This window comes from Equus caballus, chromosome 15, assembly GCF_041296265.1.
Source record: "Equus caballus isolate H_3958 breed thoroughbred chromosome 15, TB-T2T, whole genome shotgun sequence".
Classification (NCBI taxonomy): domain Eukaryota; kingdom Metazoa; phylum Chordata; class Mammalia; order Perissodactyla; family Equidae; genus Equus; species Equus caballus.
Genome location: NC_091698.1, coordinates 71,095,929 through 71,112,323, shown reverse-complemented (window position 1 = coordinate 71,112,323; position 16,395 = coordinate 71,095,929). Strand labels below are relative to the sequence as shown.

At 48.8% G+C, this 16,395-nt stretch overlaps 1 long non-coding RNA gene across 3 annotated transcripts in view; it reads right to left on the bottom strand.

The window, feature by feature from the left end:
* Positions 1–1,022: 1,022 nt before the first annotated feature.
* Positions 1,023–16,395, bottom strand: part of LOC102147795 (uncharacterized) — a 37,379-nt gene continuing 22,006 nt past the window's right edge. The window contains exons 2-4 of one of the 3 annotated variants that reach the window (XR_001378477.3): positions 11,397–11,597; positions 5,130–5,395; positions 1,023–1,366 (exon numbers count right to left, since the gene is read on the bottom strand). This is a non-coding gene — a long non-coding RNA (uncharacterized lncRNA). Of the gene's footprint in view, positions 1,367–4,758; positions 6,380–11,396; positions 11,598–16,395 lie in introns of those variants that run through there. The other 2 variants (XR_011426466.1, XR_001378476.3) reach the window with 2 other exon arrangements.

The following is a 16,395-nucleotide window of genomic DNA, read 5'->3' as shown; positions in this document are numbered from 1 at the left end:
GTTGTGTTGTGGTGAGGCAGACAGATAAGGAAAACAATACTGATTCCTTCCTCCTTGCGTACCAGATACCTTGTGTATATTTGTTTGGCTCACTGCATCTCAGAAACAGTCTAACAGAGAAAGTGAGGCTCAGGGAGGTTGCCCACCCTCGCCCAACCACCCCTCTGGGGTAAGTGACAGCTGAGATCCCAGGTCTGTCAGGCACAAAACCCTCCTACTTTCTGAAGCCCCACCCTGCCGGGGGCTCCGAGAGAGAGCTGGACACCATCTGGGAAGAATCAGAGGAGATTTTTGGAAAAGGCCTCATGTGGGAATGAGAAAACCTTCATTAGGGCTTTTTAATCAATAAAGCAGAAACATAATCTTTCTCCTTGCAAACATTTCTGGACTCCCGGGGGTATTCAACTATGTGTCCAACAAATTATTATGGGAGCAAATATAAAATTAAAAAATCCCCATCCCAGCCAGTCAGAGAATGCTTTTTACTGGGAGTGGGGAAGGCCACAGCCAAACTTTATTGCTCCTTGCATCCCAGCTCCTGCCTCTTGCCTTGACAGAGCCCAGACGTGTCATCTGAGAAGGAGGAGGACGAGGTCACTGCCCTTCTCCTGTTTCCTGCCAGAACTCTGCTCTTCAGCTGGGCATGCAGGCCTGGGACAGCTTTGCAGACTGCAGGCTGTGGCGTGGAAGGAGCTGCTGGGTGGTTCTTATAAAAGGGGGTGTAAGATGCAGCCCTCCCTGCTTCCCCTGAATGGGAAGATGAGACACCCTTGACTTAGGCCAAGTGCCCAAGGTTCATCTGTGGCTGTTCAGGTCAGAGAAGCATTCATGGTGCAAAGAGCCTTCAAATCAGCTGGACCCGGGCCTGAGCCCCAGCCTGGACACGTGCAAACTGAGCACCTCGCTTAGCCTGCCCTGTCTGCAAAGGGGGAGTCCTCAGACCCTCCTCACAGACCTTCTCGGGATGAAATGAGAAAGGAGTGTATTCACTTTCTATTGCTGCATAACAGACTCCCGCAAAGTTGGCAGCTTAAATCAACAGCCGTTTATTATCTCACAGTTCTGCAGGTGAGAAGTCCGGGTGGGCTCAGCTGGATTCTCTGCCTGGGTCTTGCAAGGCCAAAATCAAGGTGTGAGCTGGCTGGGCTCATGTCTAGAAGCTCTGAGAAAGGATCTGCTCCCAAGCTCTTTTGGGTTGTAGAAGTCTGCTCCTGTGGTTGTCAGACTGAGGTGCTGTTTCCTTGTTGGTTGTCTCAGCTCCCAGAAGCTGCACTCTCTCAGGTCCCTTCCATATGGTCTCTTCCATCTTCAAGTCCTCAAAGGTACATGGAATCCCCCTCAGGCTTCAGATCTATGACTTCCTCTCCTGCCACCAGCCAGAGAAAACTCTGCTTTTAAAGGGCTCATGTGATTACACTAGGCACACCTCTCAGATAATCTCCCTTTGGATTAACTCAAAGTCAACTGATTTATAACCTTAATTAGGTTTTTTAAATCCCTTTGCCATATAATGTGGCAGAATTATGGGCTTGATATCTCATCATATTCAGGGATTAGTGGAAAATCTTGGTGGACCATGTTCAGAATTCTGCCTAGCACAGTGAGCAATTGTGAATTCTAGACTAGTCTCAACACAGTGTTTCCTTCCCTCTGCTCCAGGTGATCAGAGGAAAGGGTGGCACCAGGCTGGTCAGCTGCTCGGGACCCCCTGGTCCTTCTCCCCTCTTCTTCTTGGGCAAGCCTCTCGGGCTTTTGAAGACCTGAGCAAATGAGGCTGCTTCAGGACCCCTGGGATTTTGCTGCTGTCCATCACCTTCTCCCTTCCAGAGTTTCAGCCACCTCAGCCCACCAGGTCCCCTGCCTGGGCCCCACCATTCCCTTCACACTCCCGGCATGCACCATCTCAACATGATCCATGGCGGCCATCTACACTCACCTACTCTCTGCCACCAGATCTGGTCTCGATCAGTCCCTGCTCCCTTAATCTGCTCTCTTCCCCTTATCCCAGTGGACACCTTACAGGCCATATTTCCCAGGCCTGACTGCGAGGGCAGAGATGGAGTCTGTCTTACACCCTCTTGTGTTCCCAACACCCGGCTCAGTGCCAGGAGCTGAGCAGACACTTAACAAACATTTGTTGTGGTTTCTCTGGGCTCGTGTATCTGTGAGGTCCATTTGCTAAAGTGCTTCTCTCCCTGTCCTAAACCCAAACATATGTCACCACCCACCCCTGCAGCAAGTGAAGCCCCGTGTCACACTCTCCCTCTGCGCAAGGGCAGTGACAAAAGAGAGGGGCTGACTATGTGGGTCCCTCAGAGTGACATGCCACCACTAACTCCGTTCTGTCCCACACCACACATCTCTCTCTCTCTCACACACACACACACACACACACACACACATACACACACACACCGGAGACTCCACGTGCCCCTGGGCCCATGGCTGGGGAGGGCAAGAGTCACCACCCATAGGCGTCCACCCCTGGCCACACCTGGACCTCAGCTCAGTGATCTCTCTAGGAGTTTTCTTGTGCTGGCCTTAATCTTTTTTGATTCCGTCCCTGAATTTGGACCTGTGTTCTCATCCCCCAGGGACCCACCCACTTCCTCTTGGGAATCCAGCCGAGGACAGTGTGGTTTGAAGAACATTCTAACCCCAGCCCCAAAGCTCTAAGAGAAAAAATGACTAAAAGCCCTGGAATGTGGAGCCTGCTGCTTCCTGCAAAGCATTTGAATGAAACACGTAACCAACAGCTGCAGCGCAGAGAATGGAAACTCTGAGGGACGTCATGCTTCAGGGCCTCAAATAGCAGGGCTGTGAGCAGAACAAGCTCTTTATTTTGGCCCAGCCCGGACGCCCTCGGCGCCCACCTCCTCCTCGCTCCTTCCAGGAACCAGGCCCGACGTGCCAAGAACGTGCTCTGGTTGCTTACTCTTTCCAAACACCCTGCAACCCCACTAAAGCCCCAGACCCTTTGTAGGGGATAGTAAGCCCCCTTCCCACTCACCAGCCCCCAAGGGAATCTGGGACCCCACAGCCCAGCCACTCTGCCCTCTCAGGAGCAGAAGGTGAGACATCCCACCATAGTTCCCATCCTGGAATCAGCCCCAGGCCAAGCCTGGCAGTGCCAGCCAGCTATGCAAAGCGCTAGGATAACGTTACCCAAGGCTGCTGTCAGGGTGGGCTTGGGACAAGGGAGGAAGGACAGGCAGTCCCATAAGGAGCAAAAGTCCTGGGAGTTAGGGAATTCCTAGGGATCATTCCTGACTGAAGGGAGGACACACTAACATTTTTTCAACTTCCTTACTGAGATGTAACATCCACACAGTAAAGCACGTTACTCTTAACGGTATAGCTCAATGAGCTTTCATACATGCATACACTACCTGAATCAAAATATAGAACATTTTGAATACCCGAGGGTTCCCTGGAGCCCTCCCCAGTCAATACCTCTCCCCCTCAGAGGGAACCTCTCTTAGAAATTCCTCTATCAATTAATTTCGCCCATTTTTGGACTTCATTTAAATGGAGTCACAGATAGTATGTGCTCTTGCCACCGGCATCATGTCTATGAGATTCCTTCATGTTGCAGGCACACTAACGGCCCCATGACACCTGCCACACTCCAGGCACCACACGGAGGATGGCATGTTGACTTTCTGCACTGAAGCCTTGATTTTGAGCCCTTTTGGCAGATAAGGAAGTCAGTTAAATCGGCAGTTCACTGCCACACAGTCAGGACATGGAGGAGCTGGAATTCAAACCCAGGAGAGATCAGCTCGAAAGCCGAGTCTCTCTTCTCTTCCCTCTTTAAAAATATAAGGACACCTGTTCCCAAGATACCGAGAAGCAGGGAAACATTGCCTTAGGGTCCATAGCCTAGAATTTCCACACAGAGGAAACTCATTTCAGGCTTTTACACACTCAAGAGCCCAACAGGGGCCCCATTTTACTTTAGTCTCCCTAGTCCATGGGAATATAAGTAAGGCAGAGGCCGAGGGATGAGCAGTGGGAGAGGAGGGCAGCTCAGAGCACCAGGCCTGAGAGGAGAAGGCTTGGGAGGAAAAGAATGAAGAGGTTCATTCATTTAGTCAACCAATATTTATTGAGTACCTACTGTATGCCAGGCACTGTCTTGGGCACCTTTGGGTTATCTAATGCCATGTAACAAACCACCCTAAAACACAGTGGCTTAAAACGAACAACAAATACTTATTATCTCTCATGATTTGGTAAGTTGACTGGACACCACTTCTACTGATCTCGCCTGGGGACTATCGTGCTGCTACAGCCAGATGGCAGCTGAGACTGTAGTCATCTGGGATCTTGACTGGGCTGGCTGAGTCAAGATGGTGGATTCTCATGTCTAGCACCCAGGCAAGGACCCTGGAAGGCTGGGTTCAGTGGAGACGGTAGGATTGCCGGAATTCCCTCTCTCTCTATGTACTCCCAGGGTCTCTCCCTCTCCATGTGGCCTTTCCAGGTCTCCTCTCCATGTGGATTTCTCTAGCAGGGATCCAGACTTCTTACATAACAGCTCAGGACTCCCAAAAGTATGAAAGTGGAAGCCTCAAACCTTATTAAAGCTCAGGCCTGCACTGGCCCAGCATCTCTTCGGCCATATTCTGTTGGTTAAGGTGAGTTATAGTCCTAGACCAGATTCAGTGTGGGAGGGAACTCTACAAAGGGAATGAATATCAGGAAGCATGTTCATTGATGCCATCATTGGAGCCTAGCTACCACCAAAAAAAGGTCTTTTTTTTTTCTTTTTCGTTTATTCAACAAATATTTACTGTCAAGCACACGGTTCCTTCTTGAATAGAATGTTACTTAAACTAAACGTCACTTTTGTTAGATTCACAGCTATCGTTTAGGATAACAGCTACTAAGAAGCTCTGTGAAGGGTAAGCGACATTCATTGAACGTTTACTATACACCAGACCCCAAGCTCAGAGCTTCACAAACTGTAACTCATGGACTCGTTCCTCATTTACCCGCCTTTGAAGTAGATATTATCATTAGCCCTATTGACAGGTGCGGAAAAGGTTGCTTTAAGAAGTTATCTCTTGTTGAATAACAAACCACCCCAAAACTTAGTGGCTGAAAAAACAACAATGATGTATTACCATTCACAGTTTCTGTGGGTCAGGAAACAGGGAACTCAGCTGGGCAGTTCTGGATTGGAGTCTCATGAAGTTGTAGTCAGAGTGTGACTGTGGCTTGTTCACTCACATATGTGGCACCTGGGCTGGGAGGACTCAAACAAGTAGGGCTGGACCAGCTGGAGTTCCTCTCTGTCTCTCTGTGGCCTCTGCACACGAACTCTCCCACACGCAGCTTCAGAATAGCTGGACTTCTCTCCTGGCAACTCAGAGGTCCAAAGGCATATGTCCTGAGAGAGAGCAAGACAGAAGTTGTCTTGCTTGTAGAAAAGTTCACCTTTTCTAACCAAGGCTTGGATGTCATGCAACGTCATATCTACCACATTCTATTTGTTAAGGCAGTTACAAAGGCTTACCCAGGCACAGGGGAGGGACCTCAATTCCATTTCTTGCTAGGAAATGTGTCAATAATTTTGAGCCATGTTTAAATCAGCACAGTCTGTCCTCTGGACATAAATTATTTAAATTCCTCTCACATGCAAAATATACTCATTCCCTTCCAATGATCTCCAAAAGTCTCGTCTATTATGGCATCAGGGTTAAGCTAAAGGTCTGAGATCCCATCATCTAAACCACTCAGGTGTGGAGGAGCCCTCAGACGCAGTTCTTCAGGCATGGTTCCTTGAGTACTATTCCTTTTTATCTCAAGACTTGTGAACTAAAGAGAAAAGCTATCTGTTCCATGTACACCCAACACACAACGATGCGACAGGTATTGGATAACCACTATAATAAATACTCCCATTCAAAAGAAGTGGGGTGGGGGGCCAGCCCAGTGGTATAGTGGTTAAGTTCACACACTCTGCTTCAGCAGCCTGGGATTTGCAGGTTCAGATCCTGGGCGCAGACTTAGCACCGCTTATCAAGCCACACTGTGGCAGCATCCCACATAAAATAGAGGAAGATTGCCACAGATGTAAGCTCAGCGACAATCATCCTCAAGCAAAAAAAAGAAAACAGAAAGGCAACAGATGTTAGCTATGGGCCAATCTTCCTCACAAAGAAAAAACAAAAATAAAACAAAAAGAGATGGGGTAGGGTGGGGAGGGAGTTACACAGTAGTCACTGGTCCATAGCAATTTTGAAATCCAGACAGGCACATATTGCCAGTTTCTTGATTAGGGCTCAGTGCTACTGCCTGGGAATGCTTCTCCACACTTCTTGGCTCCATGCTCGGGGCTCTTGGTTCCACCTTCCGTATCTTCTTTTCTTTACTATAAAAAAAAAGATGGTTGGTGTTTGCAACTGAGTAGCTTTCTCAGGTTGCTTTCTTCCCCCTTCTTGGGGGCTCAAAGTCCAAAAACATTGGGAAACTTTTTTTCATTTTGTTCTACTCTGTCCCTTTTGGTCCAAGCTGATGGTGCTTCTGATAATACAATTCTATTTAAAACTTTGTAGGTTTTCTAAGGGTCCTGTTGAGCCTCACTACCTTGGGCAAAAGCTACACCACAGTCTCATCAAGGTCAGCTCTTCTCTACCGTGAGCTTTTTGTGAGGTTGTTGAGGGACAGTTCCCTTAAGATACTTAGAAGCCCTATTGTTTAATAAAGAGAATCTGTGAGGCACACTCTTGAAATACGTAGAGGGCCTTTGTCCATTTGAAAGATTTTATGAAGCATTAAGTCTCTCTGAGGTTTTAACAAAGGTTCTTATAGTCCCACTCTGGATTTCATCTTTGTCCTGAAGCCCTTTCAGACTTTGAGAATCTTTTGCCATCTGTGGAGGCTGAGAATGAGAAACAAGGTTACTTCCCAAACCAGCAAATCCCTGGCTTTTTAATGTTTTCTATAAATTTTTCTTGAAAATTAAAGTTTCCTTTTTAACTCATCTTTCTCCATCTTTATCACATGCAGTTAAAATAACCCAGTTGGCACTTTCAACATTCTGCTTAAAAGTCTCTTCTAAAATAACAATCATCGTAAATTTCAAGGAAAATTAAAAAAACAAAAGTCTCCTTAGCCCAAAGCATTAGGTCATTAGGTACATTTCTGTTGTCCATATCACTTCAAGTGACAATGTTGCTAAATTTTCCTCCACTGCGGAGAGACCCCTTTCCTGTTGCCTCCAACATTTTTCTCACTTTCCTTTAAGCCCTCCCCAGCAGCCTCCTTCAGGGCCATCAGGCTTCCACCAACATCTTCAAAACTCTTAGAATTTCTGCCCACCTCTCAGTCCTAAGCCACGGATTTAGGTTTTGTTATGGCAGCTCTCCACTTCCAGATAACAAAAGTTTGTATCAGCTGTCTTGCATTATAACAAACCATCCCAAAACAATGGTCTCAAAACAAAAACAATCATTTACTTTGCTCACGAATTTTGGGGCGGGACCGAGAATAAGCCAGGCAGCTTTCCCTCAGGATCTCTCTCCTGAGTTTTCAGTTAATTGGTGGCTGGGGCTGGGGTTAGCCCAAAGGATTCTTTATTTGCATGCCTGGGGCCTAGGCTGTGAAGACTCAAGCAGATTGGGGCTGGATGGTTGGGTCTGCTCAGGCACCTCTCTCTTTGAATGTGGCCTCTCTACAAAGCAGCCTCAGGGTGGCCGGATTGCTTTTATGTTGGCTGAAGGCTCCCTGCAAGAGCATCCCAAAAGGAACCATCAGAAGCTGCATGGTCTTTTCTAACCCAGCCTTTGAAATTACACTGTCACTTTTGTCACATTCTATTTGTCTAGGCATTCCCAAATCTCTCCCCCCGCCCACCAGTTTCAAGGGGTGAGAACATAGACTCCCACTCTTCATAGGAGGAGAGTCAAAGGATTGTGGACTTGTTTTAAAACCATCACAAGAGGCTAAGTAACATGTCCAAGGTCACACAGCCAGAAAGTGACAGAGTTGAGGTTTGAACCCCGGCATTCTGATTCCAAACTCACATCCTTACCTGCTAGTCTACACTGCCTCCTGTATTTGTAGACATGGAGGGAGATGGCACACGAGGCAGGAGTGGGTGGGTCCTCTGGCAGGAAAGTTCCTGACTAGTTTTTCTCTACTCGGCTTTCTCTCAGAGAGTAGGGGGACTCTTCATGGAGCTGCCTGATGTGAAATGAATTAACAAGCCAGAGCTGGAGCAGCCTCCTCTCAGGCATTTTCCTCCCTGAGATCCTTTTCTTCCCCAAGGCCCTCAATGCCTTGGCTGTGGTTTCCCTGTCAATCTCACCACAGCCCAAGACCCCTCCTTGTCGACTGACTCCTGTGCACTCGCTCTCACCTTCTCAAGGGGTATGTTCACATGGGGGAAGGAGGAGTGTCCCTTGACATTTCAAGAATGTCTGCCAGATTCTTTGGTGGAAAGCTTCCTCCAAAGCCGGCAGGTTATTCATCAGAAGAAGATAGTAACTTCTGTTGACTTGACCAGGCCATGGAACTTTCCTACATTTCCTTTAAAGCTTGACTTTCAACAGATTTCAACACACAAAGATTAAAAATTACATCTTTGTCATGAGCGTTAAAGTCCTAAATAGAGCTTGCACGATAGAACATTTCCAGTAAATCTTGTCTGGAATAATGCTTCCTATCCTGAATGACACCTCGATGCAGAGGACAAATCAGCCAGGAAAGAAATGGTGGGCAGGACGGGCTGCCATGAATGGTTATGCAGTCTGTGCACTGCAGAAAGGGGCCTGGCCAAGGAGATGAATGGGGTGGGGCCTGAAACCCAGCCCCACATTCCACGAACCCAAGCTTTCACCTTGAGGAGGGGCTGTGTCTGCCTGGAGGAAAGAACAGCTTTTTCTAATTTACCTGCCCAAAGGGGCCCCTTTCTTTCTAAGTCAACAAAGATACCGTATGTATTAGGAGTATCACTAGGGGAAGGCAGGAAGATATAATAAAATATTATATTAACCTACTCCACAGGACAAGTAATAGAAATCAATCCTGGCAAATAAAAAGAAAAAATGTATTAAATTTCAAGAAAGGGTTGAACAACGGAGCCTCAGGACAGGCCAGAGAAGGTCCAAGGACCTACGCATCTGGAGTCAATGAACCTCCTTAGAACACTTGCATTAAAGCAGCCCCATTCCAACAGCTCCCAGTCTCTGCCTTTCGGTTCAAAATTCCAGAATCTTGAAAGAATCTAATTGGCCCAGCTTGGTTCAGCTATGCCCTCCATACCCATCAGCTGTGGCCAGGGGCAGGGAGGATCATCTAGCAGAGTCTGTGCCACAGCTTCAGCTGCTGAGCTCGTCTCTGTGAGTAGGGCCCAGAGCCCAGGCCCTAACGGTGAGCTGTGCAGCCCTCAAGGAGCTGCCTTCGGCAGTTCTGTACCCTCGTCTAGGATTTCTCATCCCCAGGAAGGCCAATAGCTAATCGGTGATCTTCCCAACGTCCTGAGAGGCTGATCTGATCCAATGAGTCACAAAAAAGATTCCTGTGGCTGTTCAGCCACTGGTTTTACTCTATACACAGCAGGCAATGACATTTGTCATTGCCCAAACATCTTACTTATGAGTGCTTTTAGTATCAATGGAAAATCAATACTTCATATTCTTCTCCTTACTGGGACTTGAGTCACCGTCAGATGATAGCCGTTATTCAGCTCCATAAACCTATTCAGAGGCCAACCTATGATCAGAAATGAATTCTGGCAGAAGTCATAAAATTATTTTGCAGTGTCTTGATTGGCAACTCTTAAAATTTTTTAATTATGATACATTTAAAAATAATCTAACAAACCCACGTGAACACTCTCCAGATTCAACAGATGTTAACAGTTTGCCACTTTGCTTCAGATGTCTTTATCTTTTTAATGAAAATAAAACATGTCAGCTACAGCTAAGCCCCTGCCCCCACCCCTCCTCCTTCTTGCCCACACAGTTAGGAGCACTGTCCTAAAGCTGGTGGTATCATTTCCAAGAGTGATTTGGGTTTTGACTTTTCTTCTTGTTTGGACCTCAAGCGCAGAAGTCGAGTCAATCATTCTCCTCAATGGCACACTCGCATCACTGTTCCTTCCGCACAAAGGCCCTCTCTTGTTTAATTTATTTATTCCTTCAATCCTCGTTCACTGCCCCAATCTCCTCCATCCCTAAAAGCAACCACATTAATGTCTGACATCATGTCTTTGTTTGTCTGTGTGTCCCTCTAAAACATACACTGTCATTCTGTGGACATGGAGTCTTTGTTTACACGAACAATATGGAGCTATAGACTTTATTGTTTCTTGCCTTCTTTGGTCAGGACTATTTTGAAGGCCCACTCATATTGTCGGGTGTACACTTAGCTGGTTGTGCATCCACCCCATTTGATTTAGCCCATTCTTATCCCATTCCTCCAGTGCGGTGGAAGAGAGAGGCAAACCGAGGAGATGGTTAAGAATAGGCTTGTCCTCAAGAGTCTATCCCAGGACACAGGTGTACCAATGCCCCCTACTTGACCACGCATGTGTGCATACATCTACACACACACGCAAACACACATACATCTTTAGCTGGGGCCTTGGCAAGTGGAGGTAGGGAAAAGCAAGCCGGGAGTTCTATCCAAAGGAGACCTGTCCTAGAGCTCTGATACTTTTAAATCTAAGTCCTCGACTCCTCTAGGAAGCCTGGTCTGACCACCCCATGCCACACAGGTCTCTCCCCCTTCTGGGGATTATGAATCTCATTTAATCATACACTAGTCTATTCTAGTCTTTCTGTGACTGTCTCCCTAATCAGACTGAAATCCTCTTGAAGCAAAGAACCATCTCTTGTCTTTTTTGTCTCTCTTGCTCAAGGCCTGGTGCAGAGGAAATGAAGGCAGAGAGTGGGAAGTTGAATAGTGATTTCACTTAATTCAGGCCCGGCTCCCTCCCTTTTCGGGATACACCATCTTTCAACAAAGACTTGTGTGCCAGGTTCTTAAATGTTCAGAGAGGAAACATACACTTTTCCAGCTCTCAGGGAGCTGCTTTATGGAGGATGCAAACATCCAAACATGAAGTTGTAGGACAATGTGGAGAATGCAAAGACTTAAGCATATTCCTCGGGGACAGAGGAGGAAATTCCAGCTCAGAGCAGAGGGAGGCCAGAGGGCTCCTAGAGGAGGTGATATCAAAGTTGAACCTCAAAGAGAAGAGCTAAATTTAGAAGTGGGAGAAGGGTAAAGGGATTATGAAATAAGGGTGAGAGGAGACAAGAAATATCAGTTATTATGGCTGTGTAACAAATTACTGTAATATTGGCATCCAACAACCATTTATTATGTTTGTAGAGTCTTTGGGTCAGGAATTTGGACAAAGCACAGCAGGATGGGCTTACCTCTGCTCTGTGATGTCTAGGGCCTTAGCTGGAGGCACCCAAGGCTGGACTTTGGAATAATCTGAAGGCTCATTCACTCACAAAGCTCGTGGTGGGTGCTGACTGTAGGTTGGGGGCCTCAGTTCCTCTCCACATGGGTGTTTCCATTGGTCTCTCCAGGCAGGCTAGTTTGGGCTTCTTCACAGTGTGGTGGCTGGATTCCTAGGGTGAGCATCCCCAAAAAGAAAGAGAGCTAGGTGGAAATTATAACCTTTATACGACTTAGCATCCAAAATCATCACTTCTGCCATACTCTATTGGTCAGAGCAGTCACAGCCCTGGCCAGATTCGATGAGAGGAAACCTAGACCCCACCTCTCCGTGGGAGGAGTGTCATTCACATTGCAAGAAGAGCATGTGGGATGGGATATATATTCTGGTGCAGCCATCTTTGAAGAATGCAGTCTCCATAGTATGTAATGATAGGTTAGAGGGACAACAAGGGAGGGACAGGTGTCCAATATTGCTGGAGTACGGTATGCAAAACAGAGGCAGCCAAATACCACTCCATAAGGATAGGTCAGGCCAGGTTCTGGAGGGTCTTCAAAACCACACTTAGGAGAATGCTTATAGGCAAAGGAGGACTTTGGAAGCCCAGGACCCCTGCCCCCTCATTTCCATCACCCAGCACCTCCTCTGGGCTTGATCAGAAAATATCTAAGGCCCTCTATGGTGGCTAAGGCAGAGGGACTCTGAGAGTTGGTCTGTGCCCTTGGAGTAAGAGTCAAGGGGAGGCAGCCACCAGGCCCTAGCCTTGTCCCTATGTGTGCATATGTCCACACCTACCTGGCCAAGACCAATCTCTTGGCCCCAGAGTCCCATGGATTCTGCTGCTTGGATGGCAGGCAGGGACTCTTCAGAAATGCCCTTCCAGATCCATTCTGAATGGTCCTGAGCAGAGCAAGACTCACGCTTCACATACACATACCGGCCCATGAGGTATAGGCCAAAGGGGCAGCACGATGAGTTCTTGTTTCGTAGTCAGGAATCCTGTGTTCTCATCTTGTCTCTGCCCAATGAGCTGTGAGCCTTGGGGAGGTCATTCACCCTGCTGGACCTCACAGGCAAATGCAAAAATGGCAGTAGACAGGAATTTTCTCCAAGTAAGGTCTTTGGAGCTCAGCAGTTAAAATCACCCGGCTTGAAAACTACAGTGAGATACCACCTCACATCCACTAGAATAGCTAAAATCAAAAAGATTGACAATACCAAGTGCTGACAAGAATGGAGAGCAACTGGAACTCTTACACTTTGTCAGTGGGATGGAAAGTTGTATACTCACTTTAGAAAACGGTCTGGCAGTATCCACTACAGTGAAACACCTTCCCAACAGCCCAGCAATTCCACGCCGAGATAAAAGACATGAGAACATATAGCCACACAAAAGCCTTGTACAAAATGATCGTAGCAGCTTAATTATAACAGCCAAAAATTGGAAACAGCCCAGGTGTCCATCAACAGGTGAACAGATAAACTAATCACAAGCAACAAACTACTTGATACACACAAATGGGTGGACCTCAGAAACATTACTCTGAGTGAGAGAAGTCAGAAGCGAAAGAGTGAATACTGTAAGACTCCACTTAGCATGAAGTCCAGAAACAGGTGAAACTTAACAGATGATGACAGAACTCAGCAGTGGACGCCTGGGAGGGTGGGGGTGGGGGTGGGGGTGGGGGGGATGAAGTGGGGGTGGGGAGACTGGAAAGAGGACCCATGGAACTTTCAGGAGTGATAGAATTGTTCTTTATCTTGATGGATGTAGGTTACACAGATGTATACATTTGACACTTAAGATCTGTGCATTTCACTGTTAGACTTTAATTTTTTTAAAGTAAAATTATCTGGACTGCCTGTTAAAATGCAACTTCCTGGGCTCCCAGACCTACTGAGTCAGGCAGTCCTTCGGAGTGGGGCCCCGGGAATCTGCGCTCTGAACAGGCTCCAGCTTTGGGGAGAGCATTAGATTAGAGACCCAGGTCCCCAGGGGCAACACCCACACTCTCCTCCCTCCCTCCACGTCCCCCACCGCCACGATCCCACCCAGCACTTGGCGCATCCCGCGCTCCCCCAGCCCTCTCCCCAGTCGCCCCTGGTAACGGAGAAAGGGCTTGAAAACCCTCAAAGTGCAGCCGCCTGGGGAGGGGCCGTCCACAGTGTCAGCGAGACAACGGCAAATACAAAATGCGGGTAATTGGCGGTTTTCTGCTCCGCGGCCCTTTGTGCGGCGGCGCGGAGCCGGCGGCCGCGCTCCCCAGCCCGGGCCTTTCAGCCGCCCGGGCGGCCGCCCGCTCCCCGCGCTCCGCGGCGCATAATTAATCGGGCTTCAGAGGGCCCGGGACAAAGGCGCCCATTCACGCCGCCGCTCCTCCCCCCGGGGATATTGTTATTTCTAAAAACTGCAGCCAGCTGGGCCGCAGAGAAACGTCAGCTCTGTGGGAGAATGAGCGGCTAGGCCGCCGAGGAGAGAGGGGCTCTGTCTCTGCGCCCGGAGCGGGATGAGAGCGGGAGAGGGAGCCGCGGCGGGCAGGGGGCCCGGGGTCTTTTCTGAAGTCTGCACGACTCCTCAGAAAGCCTCGTGATTTCCATGGGGCCCTGGAGGAGAGCGCCATGGAAATGGTAATGGGGGGCATTGAGGCTGGTCCTTAGGGAGGGAGAAGGGGGTGCATTCAGGCCGCCCTACCACGGCACTGCTCCCGGGTGGGAGGGGCCATGGACGGCCTGGTCGGGAGGCCAGAGGGTCCCCACCTGTACCAGGCCCTCCTCGACACCCGGGAGAAATGCGTCAAGGAATACGGGCCTGAGTGTGGGTCCGTGGAGTCTGCAGTTAAGTCAGGGGCTGGGGACGTGAAGACGCCATAGTTACCCAGCTTCTGCCCCAGGGACCACCTGGGGAGCTTATTCAAAACAATATCCACACAGGCCTGGGCCTCGCCCCCAAAGTCTGCACGGGGCAGGGGTATCTGTATTTTCATAGCTCTGCAAGCACCTCTGAAGCCCACCCACTCAGCGCTGCCTTGGGGGATGGCTCAGGTGCTCGACTTCCGGTTTCACAGAGGCGGAAACAAGCCCGAGGACGCAAACGGACTTGCCCAAGATGTCAGAACAGAGCCAGAATGGGCCCCTGGGTGTGCTGGCTGTGTGCAAGATCGCAACAGAGGGAGACAGAAGCTGATGAAAGGGAGCATGCTCCTCCTCCCCAGAGCATTTCTTGACTGTTCAGGCCTGCTCTGAGCTCTCCCTTGCCTGGCCTCTCCTTGCACGAGACTGAACTGCCTAGTTAAATGCCTCCAGCGTGTTCTGTCTCGTGGGTTTGTTGGGGTTTCCCCTACCCCACTCCATCAGAGGCACCCTTCAGTGCAGGCTGGGAGATCACATTGGTGTTGTGTCCCAGCCAGTGCTGGTAGAGCTCTGGCCAAGGTTCATTGGACGCAAACAGCATCTCATGACTCCAGGGTCCCATCTTCTAGGCTAAGTTCCCCTTCAAAGTCCAGTGCCCTCCTCAGGCCCAGCAGAAGGCTTGGTCCCAGGTCAACAGTGCTGGGCTTCACCTTTGCCCCTGAACCCAAGGAGATGGGCACCCATCATTCCTTGTCCCAAAGCTGGGAGCAGTCATGAACAGCCGCCATGGATTTCCAAAACCTCAGCCTCCTGAACACCTCCCAGAACAAGCAGGGGCCTTTCCAAAACCCTGCCCATCCCAGTCCATCTCGCAGAGACATTCTGTCCCTCAGCTGTGCTCTGGAAAATGTTCCCTCAGCCTAAGACTGCCAGTCCTGAGCAGGACCACAGCCTTGGAGCCAGACCGCGCCATAGAGCCTCGCTCCACCTGCGAGTCAGGGAAAGGAAGCCTCCTGTGTTTTCAGAGGAGCCTGGCCTCCAAGGCCCAGAGAAGGTGCCCAACAAGCTCATTCTGCTTCCACCAGGCCACACTGGAAAGCCAACATCATGTGACATTCATATCTGTGGGTGGGAGAATGTGCAGAAAACTCAAGAACAAAGTGGAGGGAAAGAGAGCAGAGTTCAGCCAAGGCCTGGCCAAGTCTCCAAGGGGTCAGATCAGCTGTCCAGTAGCAAGCCAGCTCAGGCATAGCCACTGAAGCCAGGAAAATTTCCCAGAGGACCCTGTGACCTAGGCAGCCCCCAACCGCCAGGCCACCAGCATGGAATCAAGCAGAAAAACAGGCTGTCTCCCATTGAATAAGCTTTTTTTTTAGGATATGGAGTGATCTGATACTGTCTGTAAAGGAGAGGAAGAAGGCTCAGCTATAAGGAACTAGACTATGTAAAAAAAAGTCCTTGAAACACGCACTGAAGTATTTAGGGGCAAAGGGGCAAAATGTCTCTAATTTGTTTTCCAACCATTCCATAAAATAGAAATAATTGGTGAATGTCACAAAAGAGCTTACGGAAATTACTTATAATATTATGGTTTTTCTGAAGCTTGAGATGAAAAAAACAAAACAGTAGTCAGCATACATACACACAAACAACACAGCATTGATATTCCAAATCCTAAACCCAGGGATGGGACTCAGCTCTCCTGTTGTCCCATGCACACACACACTCACAAGCGTCTTTCACTGTCTTCTTTTATAGCAGTTTGTGAACCCAAGTCGGTTTGCAGGTCCTAAGGGTAAGGCCTGTGTTGTTTATCGTCCTCTCACAGTTAGCCCTGTACTTGGTAAGTGATAGGCATTCAGCCAAGTCTGGCATCCAGTCATTGGCCATGGAAGGTTTCCAGCTCTGAGTGAGATGGAAGAAGGAGGAAGACAAGAGCACTGGCTGATGGAAGAAGGAGTCAAGAAAGACGGTAGAGTCCATATAGATTTTCCAGTTGAATACACTCATGTCAGAACTGATGTTTTTTTCAAGGTTAGTAGTCGGGCCCAACTCATCAGATCCTTCCATCCTTCCATGAAGCTTGGAAAGTAACTCAACCCCAGTGGGGCTGCCCCATA